This window comes from Leptodactylus fuscus, chromosome 3 (genome assembly GCF_031893055.1).
Source record: "Leptodactylus fuscus isolate aLepFus1 chromosome 3, aLepFus1.hap2, whole genome shotgun sequence".
NCBI classification, from domain to species: Eukaryota; Metazoa; Chordata; class Amphibia; order Anura; family Leptodactylidae; genus Leptodactylus; species Leptodactylus fuscus.
In genome coordinates, this window is record NC_134267.1 from 204,598,609 (window position 1) to 204,621,124 (window position 22,516).

General features: G+C 43.1%; 1 long non-coding RNA gene across 1 annotated transcript in view; it reads left to right on the forward strand.

Annotated features, from left to right (window-relative positions):
• The window catches only part of LOC142198184 (uncharacterized), a 37,532-nt gene extending 15,299 nt beyond the window's left edge, over positions 1-22,233 (forward strand). The window contains exon 3 of the long non-coding RNA XR_012715344.1: positions 22,186-22,233. This is a non-coding gene — a long non-coding RNA (uncharacterized LOC142198184). The remainder of the gene's footprint in view (positions 1-22,185) is intronic.
• Positions 22,234-22,516: the final 283 nt, after the last annotated feature.

The following is a 22,516-nucleotide window of genomic DNA, read 5'->3' on the forward strand; positions in this document are numbered from 1 at the left end:
TATGTGATGCATGATCTCTACTGTACGGCAGCACGCTGGTAATAAGCCCCAGTCACGTATCTCTATACACCCTGGGAATGGGAACATATTCCCATGTTACAGCTCGATATCCTCTATAAATTACCATATAGATTACAAGACAATATCAATTATCTTCAATATACTGCCGATTGGTAAGAAATATGAATCAAAGAGATCAGACACAGTTCAGACCATTCAAGGATCAGTTTTATTTTACTATTTTCCATAATTATAAAAATATAACGCATGCAGAGTACCTACAGGTTGGGAATATGGACCCATAAGAATGTGTCTGTAAGGGGATGGTTGAGCTAAGCCACCTACAACCCTGAAATGGACCGTCTAACCAAGTCGGAACCAAAGTGTGGAGGCTGCATTGGACTTTTGCTCTTCTTGTGGGATAGCTGGATTATTTTATACATTTTGTATACTATACTGTCCTATGCTTTATTGAAACCAATGTGCATGATTACGACTATTTGTTTGCAGGTGTAGTGGCAGACCAGGACAGGTGGTCTGTCACACAGGGGATGAGATCACATGTTGTAGGTGAATGGGGGAATAAGAGAAGCCAACAAGCAGATGCAGGGTATCTCAGCATTCCCAAAGATGGGTTGGGATGCCTTGTTTATTTATACTCTTTCTGACAGGGTGTAACAAGATGTAACTACAAATACAATTGGTTAACATATATTTTCAAATGCTTTTAAATGAGTTATGCAATATTGTGTTCTTCACAGCTTATCCAATAACAACAATTACCTAGTAATTGTTAGTACGTAAATGGTTTATCTTATCTTAACATAAGGCTACTGAGCCAGCGTAGATCCACGAGTTAGCTAGTTTAACGAACAACAAGAGGCCCTTATGCATAGCAGAAATTAGAAACATATAGTCATATTAATCCAGGGTCTTGTAAAGAGTCTCATAAAGTAGGGAGAAACTGGGGGCTCCTTCATCATTTCCCTCCTCTTGTTTCAATTTCTGAGGGCACAAACGGATCTTCTTCTCGTGGTGGGAGTTCTCGCATCTTTGGCGTTGTTTGTATTTCCCATCTAACTAGCTTTTTTCCTTCCTATCCAGAAATGACCCCTTAGACAGCCCATATATCACAGAGTATATGGATAGGCCGCATAGACTGTGGGATACACGTATCCATTACTGACTGCCTACTTTAGTGATCATTTCATCTAAGCATTCACACACTTTATTGCATCACACATTGTAAACACACAATCTCTATCTATCTGTCCATCTATCTAAATGATGACAACGCCAAAATTGCACCGGACTTGGCAGCGTGTCTCAGTACTGTTATCCCTCCAAAGTGATATATTTTTGGGACCTTCTTCCAGAGATGAGGTCCTCCATGCCTCTCAAACAACTGGAGTGTCATCAGAAGAGAGGGTAGTCGAGCGAAGCTATCAGATGGTCATCTCTGGGCATAATTTTCTTTTACTGACTAAAAAGAAAAATACAAAGCATTAATAACTTCCTCATTAAGAGCATTGATAGAACTTGTAGTCTCATTAATAATTCCATCCATGATGCTAGCATACTTATTCAGTTTGTTTGCTAATTCTATTCTCCAACCTGTCCAGGCTGGGAACCACATCCAAGCTTTATCTGTCTTTGTAAACAGTTCTCACTTTAATCTAATTCCATCACTATATGTTTCAACTGAACTAGTGAATGAGATGTTTGTGCGTGTTCTGATTGCAGGTACAACTCTCCCTATAGAGCTAATTCCCCAAGTTCCCATAAGGAGCTATGAATAAGCCTTGTTACCGCAAATGTAATAAAGTCCTTGCTTCAGAACCTTAGGGATCATCCTACCGTGGCGTCCTACCCACTGTTGGAACCAAATCACATTATCATAAAACTTGGTTTCGCAGCTCCACTGGTCATCCTCTTTTTGTCCTGGGCAGGCACACTCAGATATACTAACAGCTTTCATAACTGAGCAGAAACACAGACTGTTACAGACACCATTTGCTACTTCACAAGGACTGCCACTGAATTCCATATTACCTACAGTCTGTCTCCCCCACTTGTACCTGTGGCAAGTTGATTAGACGACCTTGAATCTTAGCTACATGATTCACACACATTCACAAACACATAGTTGGTGGATAAGCTAGACCAGCAATCTCTAAGTAAATTCTCTGATCTGAGATGGCATTATGAGCAGTATGGTCCACATCTTTTTGGACATCATGGCTGTAGTCCATAAGATTTAGATCATTCATCGATATTGGGTCAGTTGCTTGGCAGTTTGCTGATGAAGGATCCAAATGAAATTGGTCTGCTTTCCTTCACCCACCTGTGCTTGGAGACATAAAACATAAAAGAACAGGGAAACCAACACATGCATTTTTGGTGGATAACTTAATCCAGGTTGCTATCACTACTCGGCGGATCAGTGTCAGTGGAGTTATTTCCTTGTTCAGGACTGTTTGTCTTCAGCACCTTCTTACAGTGGCTGGCATGGACCCAAACTGACCTCCCGTCCAATTTATTGGCTGTTGGTGTGATCAGTTGTCCCTGGTATGGACCGTCAAACCTCAGCTCAAGAGCCCATTTCCTCGTGTGCCTCTTCAGAACCACTCAGTCTCCTGGAACCTAAAGGTGTGTGCCTTCAAGAAAGTTAGGATCTGGTATGGAAGAGAAAACACGTGAATGCACTTTTGACAGGTGTTCATGTAACTCCACCAAGTATGAGGTTAAGGTAAAGTATTCTAATTGTAGCTGTTGGGAAAATATAATTCTGTCCTTGGTGCTGAACCAAATAGAATTTCAAAAGGGCTAAGCTTTTCTCGTCCAGCAGGGGTGGTACAGGTTGATGGCTACAAGGACATACTCATATGTGCCAACCTTGGGTAGCTGTATGTAATCCACCTGCACTCTTTGAAACGGGTACAAGGGTTTAGGAGTATGTTTCTTAGAGGTTTTTACAACCCTCCCAGGGTTATGTCTGGCACATGTAAGACAACCCTGAACATATTTATCAAAGAGGGCTTGAATTCCAGGGGCAAACCAATGTCTCAATACCAGTGCACTCATAGCTCCTTCCAACAGATGAGTTGTGCCATGTGTGAAACCAGCCATCATAGGATATAAGCTCCGAGGCAGACAGGTTCTGCCATTTACCTGCCAGTGTCCTCCTGCTTCTATGGCCCCCCTCACCTCCATCCATACCTTTTTGTCTTGAGGCGTTACCTGAGCCTGCAGTTCCTGCAAGAGAAAAATCTGGCGCAGTAGGCAAAGTCAATGACATGATTGGCAGATTTGCTGCTTGTTTAGCTGCCTGGTCTGCTTGAGCATTTCCTACAGCTTGTGGGTTATCTTTCTTCTCATGGGCTGGCACTTTAATTATGGCTACCTCATTGGATATCTCAAGAGCCTGTAAAAGACTCTTGACTGAGTCTGAATTTTTAATCGGTTTACCAGATGAAGTCAAAAACCCTTGCTTTCCAGATAACACCAAAGTCATGTGCTACCCCAAAAGCATACCTGGAATCTGTGTAACAGTTAATTCTCAGTCCTTTACCCAAAGTACAAGCATCAATGAGGGCATTCAACTCCGCTTCCTGGGCTGATGCACAGGATGGGAGTGGTTTTCTGTACAACTACCTTACCATCTTGGATTACTGCATACCCAGTGACAAAGCGTCCTTGGTCATTATTCCACCATCTGGAGCCATCTACAAAATACTCAGCATCAGGGTTAGTTAATGGAGTTTCAAAGACATTTGATGATAACCCTCTTGTCTCTGCCATCATCAGTTTACAACAATCATGACCTTCACCACTTTAATCAGTATAACTGGCTTCATCTGACTCCCCCTCCTCTTCTAAATCCACTGGCAATAGGGCAGCTGGATTTAGAACAGTACAACGCTTTAGAGTGCTGCTAAGGACATAAGGGCGTACAAGGGAGTGTCAAAGAGCTGGTGAACATTGATTGAACTTACAGGATTGCCTTCACTTCATTGGGAGGCCTGGCCAGTATCCTGACCTTTTTGGGGACACGTAGCTGAATAGTGTCCCTTCAACCCACAATTACAACAGTCTACCTTACTTTCATCATGTGGGGCCTGTCTCCTTCTGTTTTTTTGAAATCTACCCCTTGGTCTGAAGGGTTTATTAACCATTACAGTCTTTTCTTAGTCTGTAGTTCTTAGCTCAGCTCCCTTAGCTATGGCCACTAGATCAGGGAACTGGCAGGTCCGCCACCGAGGCGGGCCTTCTTGACAGCATCCTGTATGGGCACCGTTAATCCATACATGAATGTGTATTTTTAAAAGTCTCACGTCCTACTGTCAGTTGATTCACACTCACTGTCAAGCCAGAGCTCTCCTAAAGCTGTGGCATAGTCGGCTACTGTCTGCTTAGAGACTTGGGCCTGTGTCATAAAATTGTCAGTTTGATTGTCCCGTTGTTAAATGGATTGTGGGGATGTACAGGCTTATTTCCTGGCAACTTAATTTCATCCCACACCTCATACACAACCCCTTTATCAGCGTCTTCAGCTTTATGTGCAGTCATTGTCATTGCCCGGGCTACGGTCAAGTTTGTCATGGTCTTCTAACCAACCCTTATAGTTAGTGAGGAATGTCTGCCATGTCTGTTCATCCTATGTCCCATTTACTCCTGCCCCCAATCTCTTTAACATTTGCCTGCAGTTTTTAGTTGCTTCTGTTCCCTTTGCACATTGCACAATATCTATCGCAGAGGCCCATTTTTCTGGTTCCTGCTTAGAAGGACGTTTACTCTGTGTAGCCCCCATCCCTTGGGCGGCTCCAGATAATCTACTACTCAAATGCCGGCCAGCTTATTGAATTACCACAGTGTTGTGGACACACTTCCGAGACAACACTAATCTCTACCAGTGGTGCTGTGGACACACTTCCGAGGCAGCACTACCCACTGGAGGCAAAGCTACTATATAGCCTTGCTTACACACAGAGTAACTCACACGTCCCCACCGGAGTTCCCCACTGGGAACCCCTCTACGTTCTTTCTATGGCACAGAAAGCAACTAAAGGTAGCAGTAAGAACAAAAATCATGGCAAGAAACCACTCTAAACCCATGTCAAAAATTTCATACATATGGGACAGGCAGGACAGGACAAACAGAGTGACAAACAGAGTGACAAACTTCTCAACATCCACAGGATGAAACTGCTGTTACCTTTCCACCAGGGAGTCATAGGCCTCTGAGCATCAGGACGGACAAGCCAGTCAGCAAAATACCCAGACTTTCTGCGTAACTCCAAGGTGTCGAGATCAGCCTTAATCCTGTATCATACATTCACATACACTGTCCACTTATACGTCAGTCATACATGTATAGACTCATGAGACAACATATATCATTCCCTGACCTCTGGCGCCTTTCCAGGTACCAACAAGGAACTGCAGGACCCTATACAATCCTTCTGGGCAGCTTTATACACTGCCACTTCTCACAGCCTCCTCCAGGATAGGTCCATCAACCTCTCCCCACTATTGAGTCCTAGGCCTCCAAGACAAGCCCCCGGACAAGCCAGGCTGCTTTCTCAGACTTTCTGCATAACTCAGTGGTAGAAGAACAGACCCTTCCTGGGATCAGCTTATCTCAGCCACGCACACATTCGTGCATTTATACGACTAAAAACACTGTAAGCACATATAAAGCAGCAAAAGAGGAAACAGAAAGAAGAGCATTCACCTAGAACACTATAGAATCACCACTTCCCACCCCCACCACAGATACCGACTACTAGAGATCAGGAGACAGGCAGTAACACAATGGGTTACTTACCGCGGTCTTCCTGGGTCCTGGTCTCTGTATCGATGTCCATGGCTGGAGTGCTGTTGTGGAGCCCGTGGCATTCTCCACCAGGTAATGTAGTGGCAGACCAGGACAGGTGGTCTGTCACACAGGGGATGAGATCACATGTTGTAGGTGAATGGGGGAATAACAGAAGCCAACAAGCAGATGCAGGGTATCTCAGCATTCCCAAAGATGGGTTGGGATGCCTTGTTTATTTATACTCTTTCTGACAGGGTGTAACAAGATGTAACCACAAATACAATTGGTTAACATATATTTTCAAATGCTTTTAAATGAGTTATGCAATATTTTGTTCTTCACAGCTTATCCAATAACAACAATAAGGGTGCATTCACACTACGTTTATGGCAGCTTATTCTGAACGTAAAACACGTTCAGAATAAGCGGCGTATAAAGCAGCTCCATTCATTTCTATGGGAGCCGGCATACGAGCGCTCCCCATAGAAATGAATGGGCTGCTTCTTTCACTGCGAGCAGTCCCATTGAAGTGAATGGGAAGTGCCGGCGTGTACGGCTCGGCATGAGCAGAGCTAGCCATATACGCGGGCACTTCCCATTCACTTCAATGGGACTGCTCAGAGTGAAAGAAGCAGCCCATTCATTTCTATGGGGAGTGCTCGTATGCCGGCTCCCATAGAGATGAATGGAGCTGCTTTAGACGCCGCTTATTCTGAACATGTTTTACGTTCAGAATAAGCTAGCGTTTACTCAGTGTGAATGCACCCTTACCTAGTAATTGTTAGTACGTAAATGGTTTATCTTATCTTAACATAAGGCTACTGAGCCAGCGTAGATCCACGAGTTAGCTAGTTTAACGAACAACAAGAGGCCCTTATGCATAGCAGAAATTAGAAACATATAGTCATATTAATCCAGGGTCTTGTAAAGAGTCTCATAAAGTAGGGAGAAACTGGGGGCTCCTTCATCACAGGTATTCTGTCTATAACACTCATCTGTTACTTTGCAGGTAGGACTGTACTGATCTAAGGTCAAGGGTATGGATGCTGGAACATGGCACCACATGGGCTCCACTCAACGGTGGGAACGTACTATGTATGGTGCTGCTATGTGTGAATCATGGTTGTAGTGTAGTGAGCAATGGACGTGTACAGAGAGATTTAGGTGCAGCTGTGACAAGATTCACAGGACTGACCAAGGATGTGGAAGGAAACCCACATGAAAATAAGGCTTTGTTTGGAGCCTCCACCAGCAATGATGTCAGATTTGATGGGAAGAATAACACAGCACGCAGCATCAATTCTTTACATCAAAATCACTGGCACTACCATGTAGCCTTGGTATACGAAATTACAAGGCAATGGGTTCTGTGAAGAAAGGTAGGTGGCATGGAACCCATAATAAGATGTCTTTCATGTGATGGGTTCTGCTTCAAAGTGACCACACGTTTTTGCGACAAAGCCAAACCCCTTTTATGTATGTACCAAAATCCTCTTTGTGACGCAGACATGTAATAGGCCAATCATGTTAATTTTTTGAGCCATGATTGACCCATAATGTGCCCACATTACATATTAAACTGGCTGAGATCCCAATAGATGTGGGGTCATTCTACAAGGCCCAGGAGATTTGACCAGTGATTCCAGAAGGTCACCCCTTTTTTCTGGGACCTTCCGCAAATGTTCTTGTAGAGACCAGAGATCCCCCTTACTTCCACCACTATATATACTATAATGCCCAGATAATATGGCAGACAGTTATTAACATCACAATATTCCCCAACATTATAATGTGCCCTTATTGCCCCAACATAGAATAACACATCATCATGGACCCCACACATAATAATGGCCTTTTCCATGCCCCCACAATATATTGTCCTCTTATGATTCTCACAAAATCCCACCCAACGGCATGATGCCCCCTCATTACATACACACAATGCTAAGTTTCCACAAAAACTTGTGCCCTACATAATGTATAATGCCCCCATCAGTGCCCCCACATACAGTATAATGGCCCACTCAATGCCCCTACATACCATGCAATAACCCACCATTGACTCCCCTCAGTATAGTGGCCATCTCAGACCCCCATCATGCAACATAATGGCCTCCTTGGGCCCCCATACACAGAGCCCCTCAGTTCACCTACACACCTTATAATGGTGCCTTCTCTGCCCCTATACACTGTATATTGTCCTCTTCACTGCTTTCACACACAGTGATCCCCAGTGATCCCACGCACAAGGGATAGTGTTCTTAGCCATGGAGCATAACTCCAGGGTCTGCAGGTTTCCATCCTGAAATATACACACTGTAGGTTGACGTCTAAACAACGTCTAATGACAACTCAGAATAACAGAATTTGACAGGCCAAAGAGGGTTCACATAAGCTCAGTCTCTGGTCACATATAGCAGTATTCTCCAGGCTTTGCAAGGAAAAAGCACTCTCCAGGAAGTGTCCAAATCTTGCAAATTTTTCAGGGATACCTCCATGTAAAGGGGCTTTGGCTGCAGCATGATACAGATCAAGTTGAACTGAGACCAACACCCTGGATGATCATTGCTGAGTTGAAGTGCTTTCTTCATCTGGAGCGTTTGGAGACAGCGAGGGCAAGCAAAATCTGCTGCTACAAAAATTTACATAGTGGAGATGATTTACTGTATTTTGACATATCTAGCTGATCATGAGACAACCCCAGAGAATGTCCCCATTCACTCTCACTGACTGGCTTGGTTATAACAATATTTGCAGTTTTATTTGGACCGAACATGGCCGACCCCAAACTGCTATTATTATACTGTGAGGCCTCCTCAAACCCTAGAGTATAATACAGTGTTGGCCAAAAGTATTGGCACCCCTGCAATTCTGTCAGATAATACTCAGTTTCTTCCAGAAAATTATTGCAATCACAAATTCTTTGGTATTAATATCTTCATTTAATTTGTCTACAATGGAAAACCACAAAAAGAATTGTCAAAAAGCCAAATTGGATATAATTCAACACCAAACATAAAAAAGGGGGTGGACAAAAGTATTGGCACTGTTTGAAAAATCATGTGCTGCTTCTCTAATTAACAGCACCTGTTACTTACCTGAGGCACCTAACAGGTGGTGGCAATAACTAAATCACACTTGCAGCCAGTTGAAATGGATTAAAGTTGACTCAACATCTGTCCTGTGTCCTTGTGTGTACCACATTGAGCATGGAGAAAAGAAAGAAGACCAAAGAACTGTCTGAGGACTTGAGAAGCAAAATTGTGAGGAAGCATGAGCAATCTCAAGGCTACAAGTCCATCTCCAAAGACCTGAATGTTCCTGTGTCTACCGTGCACAGTGTCATCAAGAAGTTTAAAGCCCATGGCACTGTGGCTAACCTCCCTAGGTGTGGACGGAAAAGAAAAATTGACGAGAGATTTCAACACAAGATTGTGCGGATGGTGGATAAAGAACGTCGACTAACATCCAAACAAGTTCAAGCTGCCCTGCAGTCCGAGGGTACAACAGTGTCACCCCGTACTATCCGTCGGCGTCTGAATGAAAAGGGACTGTATGGTAGGAGACCCAGGAAGACCCCACTTCTTACCCAGAGACATAAAAAAGCCAGGCTGGAGTTTGCCAAAACTTACCTGAGAAAGCCAAAAACGTTTTGAAAGAATGTTCTCTGGTCAGATGAGACAAAAGTAGAGCTTTTTGGGAAAAGGCATCAACATAGAGTTTACAGGGAAAAAAAAGAGGCCTTCAAAGAAAAGAACACGGTCCCTACAGTCAAACATGGCGGAGGTTCCCTGATGTTTTGGGGTTGTTTTGCTGCCTCTGGCACTGAAGACTTGTAAAGTGGCCAGCAATGAGTCCAGACCTGAATCCCATAGAACACCTGTGGGGGAGAGATCTCAAAATGGCAGTTTGGAGAAGGCCTCCTTCACATCTAATGTCAATCTAAACTTGAATATATGTGTACTATATGATGTAGTTCCTTTGATTGTCGATTGTCTTTGGTGGTCTGCCTTCCTGTCCATGTTGTTGTTAATGTCTTGTTGACATTACAATTAAAAAAATCTGAGCACTTAATACCAATAGGATAGATCATCAATATCCGATCTGTAGGGACTCAACACCTGAGACCCCCCCAAACATCAGCTACTCAGATTGACACCCTGTTTCTCAGACCGGTAATGTCATGTTCATTCCCCATGGTCAATGTTTTCCTTTATCAAACATAATAATCTAGTACATTGGAGAGAACAGAAGGACAGTATATAAAACAAAGTGGTGTTTCTGGGAAAATACTCACAATTTCCTTTGTAAATCTAAGTGAATGCATCACGGTTTGCAATTCTCCCTTTTAGTCGTATTCTGATAAACACTTTGATGTTGTGATCCCTCACAATTGTCTTTGATCCAGAAAAGTCAGATCAATACATCCTGGAGAAACACATATACTCAAGATGTGAAAGAGGCAATAACCATCTCATTAGAGATGCTTTTATATCCAGAAAAAAGCATAAGGCTCAGAGGTAATGAGCTGTATATGGAGGGATGGGCAGCGCAGCATTGACTGAGAGTATATACCTGGATGCTACATTATTATAACACTAGCACAGATCTGTTACTGTATAGTTTCTGCACCTCAGACACTATATACTACAGCGTAGGCATGTGCACAGTGGCGTAACTAGCAAAGACTGGACCATCCAGCAAGCTTTTGACTTGCCCCCCCCCCCCCCACAGCACTCTCTTACCCAGCCCCCACACAGCATAAAACACTTCCACACAGTATAATGCCCCACCATGGCCCCTGCACATGCAGTATAATGTCCCACCGTGGCCCCTGCACACACAATATTATGTCCCATAGTGGCCCCTCCACATGTGGCATTATGCCCCAATGTGGCCTCTGCCCACACGGTATTATGCCCCATATTGGCTCCTGCATATACGCTATTATGCCCTATAGTGGCCCCTGCACACAGTATTATGCCCCATAGTGGCCCCTGCACACAGTATTATCCCCAATATTGTCCCCTGCACACAGTATTATGTCCCATAGTGGCCCCTGCACACAGTATTATGCCCCATAGTGGTCCCTGCACACAGTATTATCCCCCAAAGTGGCCCCTGCACACAGTATTATCCCCCATAGTGGCCCCTGCACACAGTATTATCCCCCATAGTGGCCCCTGCACACAGTATTATCCCCCATAGTGGCCCCTGCACACAGTATTATCCCCCATAGTGGCTCCTGCACACAGTATTATGCCCCATAGTGGTCCCTGCACACAGTATTATCCCCCATAGTGGCCCCTGCACACAGTATTATCCCCCATAGTGGCTCCTGCACACAGTATTATATCCCATAGTGGCCCCTGCACACAGTATTATCCCCCATAGTGGCTCCTGCACACAGTATTATATCCCATAGTGGCCCCTGCACACAGTATTATCCCCAATAGTAGCTCCTGCACACAGTATTATCCCCAATAGTAGCTCCTGCACACAGTATTATCCCCAATAGTAGCTCCTGCACACAGTATTATCCCCCATAGTGGCTCCTGCACACAGTATTATATCCCATAGTGGCCCCTGCACACAGTATTATCCCCAATAGTAGCTCCTGCACACAGTATTATCCCCCATAGTGGCTCCTGCACACAGTATTATATCCCATAGTGGCCCCTGCACACAGTATTATCCCCAATAGTAGCTCCTGCACACAGTATTATCCCCCATAGTGGCCCCTCCATACAGTATTATACCCCATAGTGGCTCCTGCACACAGTATTATCCCCCATAGTGGCTCCTGCACACAGTATTATTTCGTTCCACTTCACAGTTGTGTCCCACTTGGAAGCATGGAATAAAGTGTTCTGATCTACAAAAGTAACCATCTCATAGTGGATTTATTCCAGAAGACCTGCATCCTCACTACAACACCACAATTGGCGACGAGGATTAAGAATCATCAGCTAAAGGTATTTCACTGCTACAGAAAACTGTTTACAAGACTGCACTACTAGCACCAGCCATGGCCTGCTTACCCTCCTTTGCTGCATTTGATGTGCACCACCCCCAAGCAAACTTAGCAGCATGCTGGAATAAATGGCTGAAACGCTTTGAGATATTCCTGCAATGCAAGAAAGAAAGCCATGTTGTTACACTATGCAGGAGAGCAAGTCTATGATATCTTCACACCTCTGCACAATACAGGGGAGGACAGTGACTATGATCTAAGCAAAGCAGCACTAACTAAGCATTTCTCTCCATACATAAATGCAGCTTTTGAAATTTTCAAGTTTAGACAGTCCAAACAGTCAGCAACAGAAACCATTGATGAATATCATGTCCGCTTAAGACAACTTGCAGCTTACTGTGAATTTGCTGATATAGACAAGGAAATTCTGATGCAAATCATACAAGGATGTGTGTCATCTAAGTTAAGGAGACAAGCACTCAGAGATCCCATCCTCGTCGCCAATTGTAGTGTTGTAGTGAGGATGCAGGTCTTCTGGAATAAGTCCACTATGAGATGGTTACTGTTATAGATCAGAACACTTTATTCCATGCTTCCATCATGGCTCCCTGTCTAACAACTCCGCCCCCTCAGCTCAGCTCCTCCTCCATTACTACCTCACTGGTGCTAGGCAGACAAAGCAGAATAAGTAAGCAGAACAGAACACACAGAACTTACTTATAACAACATCACAGGCGTTGATTCTTCCCCCCAAAATTAAATGATATCTTTATGTTTGAAGCCTGAAATGTGGTAAAAGGTGGAAAAGTTCAAGGGGGCCGAATACTTTTGCAAGGCATTGTACTTTCTACACCACAGACATATATGCTATATACCACACTATAGGTATGACCACAGAGATAAAGGAACAGCAGATGTAACCATAAATTAGTTTATAAAGGGATCATCTTATAAAGGCATTCATTGTCTATTTTCCATTTTTGAGCTTATTGTTGTGACAGTGTGGAGCAGGCAGGTAATAGTGACTGTCACAATGGTGGACCAGACCCATTTACACTTAGGGAGCGTTCACACTACCGTCGGTGTCCGACATATAGTGTCCGTTCCTAGTGTCCGCTCAAAATCTGTCACGGACACTAGGAGCGGACACTAGATGTGTCCGTGACACCTGTCATTCACTTGAATGGGCATCGGGTGCGTTCTTTTGCACTCCGTGCCCTTCCTTCCCTGTCCGCAAGAGAAGATGTCCGACTTCTCAAGCGGACAGAGGAACCCTACATGCAGGGTCATTCCACCCCCCCCCCAGCTGCTGAGTATTGTCCGTATCACTGATATCTATCTATCTATCTATCTATCTATCTATCTATCTATCTTCTATCTATCTCATCTATATCTATCTATCTATCTATCTCATGTGATAAATAATGAGATAGATTGTGGTACAGGATATATATATATATATTTACATAAGTATTTCAGAAAATATTCTGGCTTCCACATATACTAATCTGCTGAAAATGTGATAATAAAATTGTAAAATTTGAATATATTTAATTTTCTGTCCATGAGTCTTTATTCAGTTTTATTTTCTCTAATATGACAATGTGTGAATATTTGTAAATCTTCTAAAAGGGACAGATACTATATAATCTCTTCAGACCCCCGAGTATAATGATTGGAGACCCAGAGAAGATGAGGGAATATTAAAACCAGTGTTTCTCACCGCTCCAGTGCGACTCCATGAAGTCTTTGGCCTCTGCAATGACATTACAGATGTCAGATGGGTCAGGCCAGCGTTGCAATACATAATTGTGCTGGGGTAACCCACGTCTATAACATCATTGAAGAGGACCATTGCGGAGCCCAGGAGAGGTAAGCACCACTGATTTTCATGTTTTGATATTTGCAACGAACACGTTTGGGGCCAGAATGGGATACAATACTATGTGGAGGGGCCACTATGGAACATAATACTGTGTGGAGGGGCCACTATGGTACATCATACTGTGTGCAGGAGCCGCTAAGCGACATAATACTGTGTGCAGGGGCCACTATGGGACATAATACTGTGTGCAGGGGCCACTATGGAACATAATACTGTGTGCAGGGGCCACTATGGGACATCCCTCCTTCACACTCAAAACTGTCTATTTCGTTAATGTCAGTTGCGTCCATCCCTCCTCTGCTCCAGGACACCTAAATATGCTTTGGAGCTCCTAGACCACTTATGTGCTATTTCTGCAACAGAGAAGGGACTTCCCTGCTGTAATGTCAGTGTTGGTAACAGAGATGGGTGAACCTCACAGGGTTCTTATTAATGAATATTCATGAGGTTCAGACCCCAGAGTATAATAAGTGGAGGTCCAGGTGAAGGGAATAAAAATTATAATCATACTAATCTTCCCTCACCTCTCCTGGGCATCGTGGTAGCATCCAGCGATCGCCCAATGTCCTCTTCAGGCCTCTTCCAACCTCTGGCTGACATCATGGGCCCTGGGGTCTGCATTGGTTTGCTCATCCCTAGTTGGGAGGAAACTGGAAGTCACATCTGCCTGCAGCAAAAGAGAAAGTGCTGCCTACAGGTCAGATAGCAGGGGTAACCACAAGTCAGATAGCAGGGGTAACCACAGGTCAGTTAAGCAGGGCTAAATAAAGGTCAGTGTAGCAGGGGTAACCACAAGTCAGGTTATCAGGGGTTAGCATGGTCTGCCACATGCTAAGACAGGCCCGCAGGGGAATCCTCCACTGGGCCCCTGAGCCAGATGGGCCTCCAGATCACTTTGGTATGGCTCAGTATACTCATTGTACTTCAGTCAAATACTCATGGTACAGCATCTTAACTACATACCTCCCAACCGTCCCGGATTCAGCGGGACAGTCCCAGATTCCACAGAGAATTATCGAATGTTTGCTTGGTCAGTGTATTGGCTGTATTTTTCATGGCTAGCACACTGGCCCATTATATTCTAATGGCCTCATACATGCCCATATATTATCACACGTGTGTATACAGGGTTGGGAGCCCAGGGAAAAATTTCAGTTCCTGTCTATTTTGCGGCTTAGGCTTACTGAAGCAAATCGATGGGTCCGTGCAGCCACAGGTGGCACACAGATATCATTAGAGATGGGCGAACCAACTCGTACCAAGCCGGGTTCAACCTGAATATTTCAAATTGTTCAAAACCGAACAAATGGAGAGTTGTCTCCCTGGCAAAATAAAATGGCCCCCTCTTTTGTACTCTGGGGTCTACAGAGTCATCGGCAGTGGGAACTGGACTTCAAATGCAGATATGCAAGCCTCTGTTTCCGTAACTCTCTCCTGGGGAGTTTGCAAGTCAAATGCAGCAAGAGTTCAACCCAGACCTTGGCGATGTTCTTGGTAAGGGTGACCAATCATTAATCTACAAGTAAACTGAGTGCAGGGATCCAGATATGGAAAGACAGTTCTAAGCAGCAAAGTCAGGACCTTTGTCTTGAGTAGATCTCTGCAATGGACATATATCCTGGTGACAAAAGTCTACAAAAGCCATTAAAGGGGTTATCCACCTTTCTTAGGGGGCATACCACTTGTGACTACTTGTATGCACAATGGAAAGAAAACTTGAATTTGGCCCTATAGTTTCATTATGTAGACCCATGTTTAACTCCATGGTCTATATCATTCCTTCTATGCAGCATTACTTTTTTTTTTAATTATTCTTGCGCTATGACATCACTATATTATTTTTTGTAATGGGACATCATAATATGTTTTTTTTCTTCTGTGTTGACGTCACAACGTTCATGAAGATCTTTTTGTGTATATTATCCCTGTGTTATGACAGAGTATATAGTAATATCACCATGGGCATTATCCCTGTACTTTGACATCACTGTGTGCATTATCGCTGTACTGTAACATCACTATGTATTGTATTGTGACATCACTGTGTGCATTAACCCTGTACTATGAGATCACTGTGTACATTATCCTGGTTCTGTGACATCACTGTGCATTTTCTGTACTGTGACAGTACTGTATGCATTATCCCTGTACTATGACACCACTGTGTGCATTATACTGGTACTGTGACATCACTGTGTGCATGATCCTTGTACAATGACATCACTGTGCATTTTCTGATCTGTGACAGTACTGTATGCAATATCCTGGTACTGTGATATCACTGTGTGCATTAAAATAATAATAATAATGATAATATATTTTTATTTATATAGCACCAGCATATTCAACAGCACTTTACACTATAGAGAGTACATGTATAGGGAATTTAGGGGTAAGGTTTGGATAAAATGATTAGGTCCTGTGGAATACTGTGAAAGGGATCTAAATTGTAAAGAACCATTATGATAGGCCTGTCTAAAAAGATGTATTTTAATGGCACGCTTGAAACTGTGGACATTGGGAATGAACCTGATCGGGTAGTGCATTCCAGAAAACTGGTGCAGCTCAAGGAAAATCTTTGATATAGGAGTATAATAATATCAATTTCAGAAGCGTATCTTGTGAGGTTCTCTCATCCCTACATGCCAGTATTCAAGGCCCTCTTTAACCATACGTATGTATGGGTGCATATTTGGGAAAACAAATTTGCTGAATGGACCTCAGAAACATGATGAGAACAAGACCTATTGTCATCATATTCTGGCAGGTTTTACCTACTGCCAGGAATTGTGTTTGTTAAGATAAGTGGTCAGTATTGGTTGTTTTACCTGTCGACACATCTCACAGAATTCAGCGCTCCTTCAGACATGTTTCCCTTTCCTAATACCCGTTCCTTTCTAACACGACGGCTAGAGAAGGTGTCTGTACATAAGAAGGTTTGATGGATCCCTCGTTCTCACCTTTTCTATTAATCTTTAATGTCACTTGTTTTAAATATAGATTACTTTATAGGAATCTTAGTGTTACCCAAATCCTTCTCTCATGACCTATAACTGATTACAAAAAAAGAGTAATAAATCTCATTTTATTATCCTGTCTCCTTTCCTTCTATTTTCCGTAACTAATAAATCATTTCTATCTAGCGTCCTTGCACTTTTATAAGTTTGATCAATATTTGATATATAATAACCTTTCGCAAGAAAAAGTGAAGAATTTAATTAGGTGGCATGTTACGGGAGCCTGAGCCTCGCAAAACTTTCAGCTGGGCTTGTGAAGATTTCGGTGCACGACCGAAATAAACATTTTAATAGACTAAAGTAAAAAATGAATAGGGGTTGTTCACTTTAGACAACTTTAGACAATATTTTTTATTAGAATTCCCTGATTATAAGCGGATTCCAGCATGTCAGCATGCCCCAGCAAATCTTCAGTTACCAAACAGCACTCTCACAGGAGAGATGAGGAATTACATCGTTTATATTTTCTATATCAGATTATGATAGGACCTGCTGGGTCATCCAGAGCAGGAAATATTCTTCATAGCTACTTCCTATGCTAGCAAATCCTGGATTGGCCCCCAAAAAACGCAAGAAAATCTTCAACAAAAAAAGCTGCGCTTCTCCAACATAGAGCCTGAGCCTAAATGGTTTTTGCCATTACAGACACCCATTCACTGAAAAAGGGATGTGTCATTTTGCTGTAGATCCAACTAAAGGGACCTCCAGTGATCAGGAAAATGGGGGCCCAAAAGTGCCCCCAAAGCCTCCATTCAGTTCTATGGGGCTGCTGGAGATTGCAGTTCTGGAAGTCCCATAGAACTGAACAGAGCATTAGCCATATTAGTGCACTGTGCTTCATTCCTATAGAGTCATCAAGAAACCATTCAGGACCTTGTACTCATGATCACTGGGGTCCCAGCCTGAAACACCTACTGATCTGAGACGTATCCCCTATTCTGGGGATAAGGGATAAGTGTCTGTAATGGCGCAACCTCTTAGTATTCCCAAGCCTTCTTTCCCGTTCTCTGCCCTACTTCAATAACAATCTCTCCTTAAAGTGAATATCCACCTTCTAACCCCATGTCAATTTATTTCCCAATTTTAAACTTTATACTTTGATAAATTTTCTTAAAGTGATCCTTGAGTCAGGAATTCAGAAATGAAATGCAAGTCACTTCCTACAGGGAATGATCAGATAATATTTATTTTTTTCTAAACTTGCTCCTTGGCTGCTCTTCAGCTCAGCTCCATTGTGGCAGAGCTGTGATGGCAATGACAACAATTAGGCTACAGTGACTTATCTGAGGTAGTCTGAGACACACCCCTGTCTCATCATTGGCGCAGGTGCAGTGTCTACCACTAGAGGGAGCTTAGGAGCTTACTTCATGCTGTTTTGTAATTGAGTTCAATATTGTAATTGAGTTCAATAAATGAATATGCAGTAAACTTCTTAGCTACCCCTAGTGGTGACCTTAGGTAGTCTAAAATTTATCATTCTACTCTACATGTAGGCAGAGGATTTGGAGCTCTGCAGACTTTTTATGTCAACATTGTATTCTATAGATATACTGTATATGTGCTTCTGTGGATAACGGGAGCACAGGGGCTCCTTTTTATGTTTTGTCTATATTTGGGTTTTATGTGGACTTGAGTATGGTGAAATTCTTCACTTATGGCACGTTACAAATGATTATAATGAGATAAGACTTTTGGAGACTTGCATAATAAATTATACTGCAGACTGCATACGGGGTAGGAAGAGTTAAACCAAGACAGAGTCCGGCTACTTGTATCTCCCGGGTGTCTGCATTAAGGACTATGTGCATTACTAAATAAACAGGGTTTCAGGAATTCATTAATAGGATCCTAATATGTTTTGCGATTTCCTTTAATACTCATTAGTTGTATCCGTGGCTCTTAATCTATATACATTTCCTTTCCAATAATTGCTGTTGGATTTCTCCCTCCTGGACTGCTCCGTCCATAATGGCAATTTCCACTTCTTTTATAAATAGGTTTCATTCCACTGACCGTAAATTCTGCCGAAGTTTTCTATTGAGCTACTTTCTAAGGAATTAATTAGAAATGTTTAGGTTTGGTGGATTTTCTATTTCCATGTAGACTGAAATCTTCTTTGCTTACAGTTAAAGTCCTAAATGTTTTATTAGACACTATAATTCTAGACTTGTCCGTAGATGTTCCTATGTCAGGATATGAAGCAACACTGCATTATTTGCCAAAATTTCCAAAACTTTTGCACCCACCCATTCACTCACCTATACTCATACAGACATTGACTTCTCAAGAGATGTTCACCTACCTAAACACCCACCATGGAACAAATTCTCTTATATATACTATACTCATCCACACTGATATGCACCAACACAGTCACCCCAGCACTCACTTTCCTACACAAAAAACCCGCACAGACACTCACACAGGTACCCACCTCTCTGATACAAACATATACACAGACATTCACACAACTATACAGGTATCCTACACCATTACATTCATCACAACAGTCTCCTACATAAATACAAACACAGGAGTACACTCACCTATACATGTACTCAGCCGCAACAGGCATGTACATCCTCCCTCTCCTACATGAATAACCTTCTCTGCACTCCCCCAAAAAACATTCCCACAGACTGTCACCTATGTAGATACCAACCCAGGCACACTCCTATACCAGTACAGGCAGACTCCTATACAAGCACATGTACACTCCTATACCAACACAGGCACACTCCTATACCAGCAGAGGCACACTCCTATACCAGCACAGACAGACTCCGATACCAGCAGAAGCACACTCCTATACCATCAGAGGCACACTCCTATAACAGCACAGGCAGACTCCTATACCAGAAGAGGCACACTCCTATACCAGTACAGACACACTCCTATACCAACACAGGCACACTCCTATACCAGCACAAGCACACTCCTATACCAGCACAGGCACACTCCTATACCAGCACAGGCACACTCCTATACCAGCACAGGCACACTCCTATACCAGCACAGGCACACTCCTATACCAGCACAGGCAGACTCCTATACCAGCACGGGCACACTCCTATACCAGCAGAGGCACACTCCTATACGAGCAGAGGCACACTTCTATACCAGCATAGACACACTCCTATACCAGCACAGGGACACTCCTATACCAACACAGGCACACTCCTATACCAGCACAAGCACACTGCAATACCAACACATGCAAACTCCAGCAAAGACATGCACTTATATACACAGACATCCATTATCAAACTTTAGCACTCCAACAGACACAGCTTCACAAATATTGAACGCAGAACTTACTCTGCTGCACCCAACATAGACACCCCCTAACCCAGGGGTCTCAAACTCGCGGCCCGCATGCGGCCCCCTGAACAATTTTGTGCGGCCCGCACAAACCTAGGGACACCGGATCCAAGTTGAATCCGGACGTTTCACCATTTTGCCCACAGGCAGTTTTATATACTGCCGGAAAGCTGACAGTGCGCTGAGTTCACACTCAGTCAGAGACGTCCTTCTTCACAGCACAGCCAATCGCGCTGTGCTGTGAGAGCCGGGAGGAACGCCCCCTCCCTCCCTGATAATGCTCGTCTATGGACGAGTACTGTGAGCAGATGGAGGGGGAGTTCCTCCCCGCTCCACAGCACAGCGTGATTGGCTGTGCTGTGAAGAAGGACGTCTCTGACTGAGTGTCAGAGACGCTCTTCTGACCATAGAAGAGCTACGGTACCGGACCGTAAGCTCTTCACACTGGGCCCACATCGGGAAAGCCGACAGTGCGCTGAACTCAGCGCACTGTCAGCTTTCCGGCAGTATATAGAACTGCCTGTGGGCAAAATGGTGGAAGGTCCTCTTTAAACATTGAGGTGGAATGAAGGGGCTCATGACACTGGGGGCAGACGAAGGGAGGGGGGAGAACGGCATGACACTGGGGCAGAAATGGAGGGACATGAATCTGGGGGCAGATGAAGGGTGTATATGTAACTGGGGGAAAGATGGAGGGGGGACATAGTTTACGGGTGACTGTAGGAGGATTATACAGTGTGGGGGCACATGAAAAATGAATGGGCGGAGTCAACAAAAGTGGGTGGAGCTAAATTTGCCGCGGTGCGGCCCGCCGACTGGCTGGGATCTTGCTCTGCGGCCCACATGCTGAGTTGAGTTTGAGACCCCTGCCCTAACCTATACATATACACCCTAGTTTTTATTCTCCTATACCCGTACACAGATACCCACTCTGGAACCCACTCCTTAAGGTCTATTTCATATACTTTTGATTTGCATTTGTGGTTCCACAATTGCGGATCAAAGTACGGATCCATGCACGTCAATTGGCCCGGACACACAACCATAGTTTTTGCAGCAAATCATGAAGCAGGTTCTATACATTCCAGTACTTGCGACTCTGCCAATTCATTTGATTTTATGGGTCAGTGAAAGTCACAGAGGACACAGATACCAATCCCTGTGTCATTTGTGCTGTTTTTACTGACCCCGAGACTGCACATGGCTGTGTGACAGAGACCTTCCCTATATTCTGATATAGTCTTATAGTTGTGTTTAATCCTTACGTCTTTCAGCACCATGGACAGGGCACATTACTAGTAGGTACCAGAGAACTAAGCACCATCTCTCCTATATCGACCTGTATAATTTTATGTCCTGTAGGTGTTATTACTTGTAATTTGCACTTGAAGAATTATAATAAAAATTAAAAACCTACAGATGTTAGGAAACATTAAAAGACATATCTAGAATAAAATAAAAAAAATACCTGGAGCATTAAGTATTATGTGAATGTGATGTAATTGTGGTAGGTAAAGACTAGAGATGGGCAAACCGCTTCGGCATGAACTAGATTCAATCCGAATATTCCCAATTACGTAAATTTGGGATTTTTCTGAGACAAACTAAAATGTAACAAGTGTTGTAGTGAATTATTATACTCTGGGTCTCTTCAGACCCACAGTATAATAGGTGGAGGCCCAGTGGAGGTGAAAACAATGAAAAAAAATGTATAGTCACAATTCCTCCTCTTTTTTGGGCCTCTCCTGGTGATGTGCCCGGAGTCACCACTGAGGCCAGTGATCAAATGGAGGACACCGAGCATTGTGACATCATCACAGGCCTTATCAGTGACCTCAGGTGCATGATGTCACTGAGGGAACCAAGAGAGGAGGCCCAAAGAAGGGAAGGGAAGGCATAAATGTATTTTTATTTATACACTTTCTATGGCCCTTCACCTATTCAACTTTTCACATCCAGTTTGCATTGAACTAGTTCGACCCGAAACAAATTAGGAATGAGGCTGTTAATTACGGATCTTTTCTGTAACTGTGCCCTTAGGTTTTTAATTATGGCAAGATATTATTTCTTGTTATTTTTATTCAGTAGTGATTCAGTTATATTCTTTTGTGTTATGGTGTCTTGTATTGTTATGTATATGTGCCATTTACGTTATGTTTTTTCTTTCTAGCTCATTTGGGATGGATATTTTGGAACAAAAATCTCAGCTAATGGACGAACAAAAAATATCTACAATTAAATTTATTATATTAAAACCATTTTTTTAAAAAAAAAATTTTTCCTGTTTTATTTTAGCTGTTATTGGGTTTATTTGCACTTTTAATATTCATATTAATTACTCACACTTATTTTCATATTTCACTTACATTTGATTTTTTATTATTTCTACACACTATTGTCACTTTTCACACCTTTTCTTTTTATATTTTTTTAATCAGGCAGTATTATTTACTTCCTGTCTTAGTCACTTATTACACTTACCCCTTCAGGACGTGCTGGTT